Here is a 5,000-nt window from a genome sequence, read left to right on the forward strand (position 1 = left end):
TGCTCTGTTCAGGCCTCCTGCCCACTTTCCCCATCGGGTTGCTTGTTCTGGGGGGGCTGCGTTGCATGAGGCCTTGCCCTGTTTTGGACAGGAACCTCTTATGGGACATGCTTGAGGTTTTCAGATGCGTGTGTGTGTGTACGTGTACACGTGTGTGTGTCTGTACGTGTACACGTGTGCATACACGTACATGTGTGTGTGCCTTTACGTACTCCTTGAAGGGCCACAGCAGTCCCAGAGCTTGACTTTGACTTTTTGGTAGTTGTTTGGCTTGGTTTGATTTTGGTGGGACGACAGGTCACTGTGAACCTTTACTGTAAATCTCTCTCTCACACGCACGCGCGCGCGCGCGCGCGCACACACACACACACACACACACACACGCACGCACGCACGCACACTCACCACGTTGCATTGTGTAGATGTCCTGGAACGCGGTTTCTTTAGTGGATGGCTGTTGACTCGCTGCTCCCCGCCCCCCTGCCCCCGCCCGCCGGTGACTGTGGTCAGTCCATTTTGAAATCCACGTTCTGACCTCAAGGGCATGTTCCCCACCCACGCACCCATGTGTTCTCTTTGGACTTTGTCGCGGTCTGTGCGGAAATAGATGTTTGTTTCCATTTGTGTGGGGCCAGAGTGTATGTTTACTTTCGTTTCTAGCTTCCGGGCTCTGCGTATCAGCTTTCCAAAGCCCTTCCCCGTGCCAGAAGGGATGAGTTCCTGCGTCGTTCTCTGAGCGCTTGCCTGGTTTCGTTTCGCTGGTCCCCGCCTTCCCTCCCTCCCTCCCTCCTCCCTCCCTCTCACCCTCGGGGAGCTGGGGATCTCGCTTGTGGCACTGTGGGCGTCTCCGTGGAATTCCCCGCCCCCCCCCCCCCCATGGCCTGGAATCGCGTCCCCTTCCAGGCAGCCTCCCGGCGGCATCTTGCCAGCTACCCCCGCCCCCGTGTGCTGCCGGGGATCGGGACGCGCCGTGTCGTGTCGTGTCGTGTCGTGTCGGGCCGGGAGCTAGCTCCGAGGCGGACCCCTCGGGGCCGCGCGGGACGCCCGCCCCGCTCCGGGAGGAGCTCGGGCGTTTGGGCGGCCCGGCGCTCCGGCGTCCTCGGTGGCCGGCCGGCGACCGGGATCCGGCCCGGGGACGTTCGAGCCGGTTGTCGGGCGCCACCTGGCGGCCGCTTTTATATTGTCCCCTTCCCTCCGGAGCTCCGGCGACCTTGTCGAGGGCTGTGACTCAGCCGCCGGGCCCGAAGCAGAGTTCCGGGAGGCGGGCGACGCTGGTGCTGGCAGCCCCGGTGGCGCCGAGGCGTAGGCGCCTCCTGCTGTCGCCTGAGATTGGGCCTGCAGATCTATGGGGCTGTGACTGCCGCCGCGCTCCCGAGCCGGGGCTGAGGGGCCGCCTGGCCGGGTCGACCAGCATGCGCCCGTGCCCCTCCGGCCGCGGGAACCCATGTCGGGTCGTGCCGCCGCGGTGGGAGAGGAGAGGGTCTGCCGCGCCCGGAGCGCCTGGGACTTGGTGGCCCGGCCTTCTCCTGGGCCGCCCTTGGGAGCGTTCGTTCCCCGACCCCCCCCACCTCCCTTTCCCGGTGCCCCCCGCGTCCCGCTCCGGAGGTGGGGACCGGCTCGGGCCGAGCGTTGAGGCCGGTGGAGGCCGCCACGGGCTCGGTGGTGGACGCGCGTGCGTCCCGGTCGTCAGATGCTTTCGGGCCGATGGTTTTCCGAGCCGGACTCCAGAGGTGAGGACCGGCCTGGGCCGCCAGTGGTGACCCGGAGAGGCTGGCCCGGGCCTGGGTGCGTTGCCCCGTGGGCTCCGGGCGTCTCCCTGGAGAAATGGGTTCAAGTCCCGATGGGTCCGGAGACGTGGACGGACCGGCCCCTGCTCGCGCAGGTGGCCGGCGAGGGTGCACCCGGCCTGTCAGCGTGCCCGCGTGGGTCCCGGTCGTCGGACGCGACTTTGTCTCCCCCCTCCGCTCTCCACCCCGAGTCCGGGCCGGGAGGTGGGGACTGGCGCGAGCCATACTGGGTGGCCCGGGGAGGGGCTCCCGGGCCCGGGCGTGGTCCCTCATGGGGCCCGCTCATCGGAGGCGGCTCGGAGGGGTGCTGTGTTTCTTTCTTGGAACCAAGTCCTGGCCCGGAGACTCGGATGGACCCGGTGCCTGCCCGCGTGGGGGGACCGGGGAGGGCGTCCCCAGCCCGCTCCCTCTCCCCCGTGTCCCCGGCCCACTCTGCCACCCCTCCATCCCCGGGTCGACCAGGTGGCCCCGGGCGCTCCGGGGCAAGTGTGGATGGGGAAGTGTTGGGGGCAGGTGGCCGGACCGAGGTTCCGGGGGCCCCCGTGAACCTCGTGGGTGGGCCCCGCTGTCGGGCGCGATGATTTCTTCCGCCGGAAATGGGGCCTTTTTGCCACCAGATAGGTGCTGACACGGTGTTCTTCTGCGTCTGTCGCCGATAGACGCTGGGGCTCCGGACGCGGGCAGGACTCCGGGCTGGGGGCGGCTGTCTGACGCCCGGCTCGGTCCTTGCCGCTTGAGCTGCCGCTTGGGCCTGCGCGCCGGCTCTTGCGTGCGCGTCCGGCTGCCCCGACCCGCGGTGCCGCCTCCGGCCTCTGGCTGAGCCCGAGGGCGGCGGGGCCAGGTGGCGTCGGGTGCTCGACCCTGTGCGCTGCCCCCGCTGCAGGCACCCGGTGGTGAGTGGCCGGCACGACCCCACCCCACAGGCTCTGTGCCCCGTGTCAGGCGTTCTCGTTCTGGGGTGGCTGGCTGCTCTTTGCCCGAGACGAAGGGGCGCCGGCGAGGCGGAAGCGGGCCTCCGTGTGATGGGTCTTCGCCGTGCCTCCCCTGCGGGCCTCCCCCGCCGTGGCTTTAGGCTGGGTGGGTCAACCGATTGATGTGGTGGTGCCACGCTCCGCTGGGCTGGGCCTAAGCCGTGCCAGACGAGGGACGGACGTTCCTGGGGGACGGGACCGCTCTTCTCGTTCTGTCCGCGGGCTCCTCGCCTCTCTTCCGCCCCGCCTGCCGGGGTGTGCGGAAGGCAGGGGTGCGGCCTCCGGCCCCGAACCCGCGGTCTCCCGCCCCCGCCTCCCAGCGTGGGCGGGGACCGGGGTCCTCGGACGCAGCAGACGCTCTCGCTGTGCCTCTTTGGCGTACGCCTCGCGAGCGGCCCTCCCCGCGGCGGGGAGGGCCGCCCCGCCGCCACGCTGCGCGCCCCCGTCGGTGTGCGAGCGTGCCGCGCCTGGCCCTCCGTGGTGCTCCTGGAAGCGCTCCAGGTCGTCCCTCAGGTGCCCGAGGCCGAGCGGTGGTGTTGTTCCCCTTTCCCAGCGTGTCCCTCGGGTCTCCGCCACCGTGGCGGGTGCCGTGAGCGGCTTTCTCTTGGGGGGGTCGAGACGGTAAGGGAGGTGCGCCCGCCTGTTCCCCCCGGCGGTGGGGCCAGGGGCCGCCTCGTTGTGCTGGTCCTCAGCGGCGTGCCGTGGGGGCCTGAGCTTGGCCGAGCGCACGCCCCGTGTGGTCCCCACTACGTGGGGGGCTGCGCGCGGGCGTGGGAGCGATCGTGGGGGCCGGGGCCTGTGAGAGAGGGGGCTGTGTCACGCATCTTGGGCGTGCTCCCCCTCGAGGGCCCGAGGGGCGAGCCCGAGGGCAGCAAGCCTTACCGAGGTCGTGCCCCGGCCCTGGCCGCGAACGCTCCCGTGGGCCGTGTGCTTACCCATATCGCAGACCCCCTCCCCTCCAGGCGACTGGAGGAGGTGTAGGCGGCTCACGGAAGCGCCTCTGCGGGCCCGAAGGAGAGGCGCTGAGTGGGGGATGACGCGCCCTCGGTGAGAAAGCCTTCTCTAGCGATCCGAGAGGGAGCCTTGGGGTACCGAACCCCCCAGCTGCCGCCCCTCCCAAGTGTGCAGTGGCCACCGTGGCGACTGCCAGAGCACGTGGGTAGACCCCCTCGCCTCCGCGGGAGGGGTGCGCCGGTCCCGCGGTGGGGCCGAGCGCCGCTCTTTGCCTACCGTGGCCCGCGCCTCCCCCCTCCGAGTCGGGGGAGGGTCCCGCCGGGCCGAGCCGAGCCGGTGTCCGAGGCGCGGGGTGGCGTGTGTGCGTGCGGGGTCGCCTCCGTTGGCGAGCCCGGAGGGGGGGACCCCCCCGGTCCCGGCTCCCCAGTCCCGCAGCCACGGGGAGCCCTGCCGCGCCTGCCCTTGCCTCGAGCCGCAGCCGGCGGCGGTGTGTGGCCCTAGGTCGGGCCGCCTGGCTCGGGAGCGTTTCCCCAGGACGTGTGAGCCCTTGGGGTCGGCTGAGGTGGTGATGGATGTGTGGAGGCGACGCAGATGGATGCGCGAAGGGGTGGACGGGTTCCTCCGCTGCACGCGGGGGGAACCGTCGCATGCTAGGCCCCGGCGGCGGGGCCGGGTCGTGGGGAGGCCCTCGAGGGTGGCGGGCGCCGGCCGGCGTCCCAGGCGTTGGCGGGACCGCCCCCTGGTGTGGGGCGGTGGGGCCCCGCGCTGGTTTTCCTGGTGGCCCGGCTGTGCCCCGGCCCTTTGTCTCCCCCTGGGTGGCGCCCCCGGCCCTGCTCCGTGGCCCTGGCCGTGCGTGTGAGCCGCCCCCTCCCCGTCGCCGCCGGTCTGCCCTCGCCCCTGCCCCCCACCCCTTCCCCCGCCCGGGATCGAGCCTGGCCCTGCCCCGTGAGGGTGCCGCCCCCGGCCGCCACGGCCGGCGGCGTCCCCTGGTGGAGTGCTTGTCGGTTCCCGACGGGGAAGAAGAGGTGGGCGGTGTGGGGGCGCGCCGGTGCGCGTGCGGGAGAGTGTTGTCGCGGGCCGGCCGCGGCTCTCCGGGGTCGGCGGTGGCGGCCGCGAGCCCCTGCGAGGAGGTCCCACGGGGGCCCGAGGAGGCCAGGCGCCGTCGTGCGTGCTGCGGGACCGCCCCTGTGCTGGAGGGCCTCTGGCGGTGAGACCCCGTGTTGCCCCGGCGGCGGACTCGCGTCCGTGTCCTTGGGGTGGCCCCCGGGTCCCCCCCGCGGGGGCGCGC

The sequence above is a fragment of the Hippopotamus amphibius genome, chromosome 15 (assembly GCF_030028045.1).
Source record: "Hippopotamus amphibius kiboko isolate mHipAmp2 chromosome 15, mHipAmp2.hap2, whole genome shotgun sequence".
NCBI lineage: Eukaryota > Metazoa > Chordata > Mammalia > Artiodactyla > Hippopotamidae > Hippopotamus > Hippopotamus amphibius.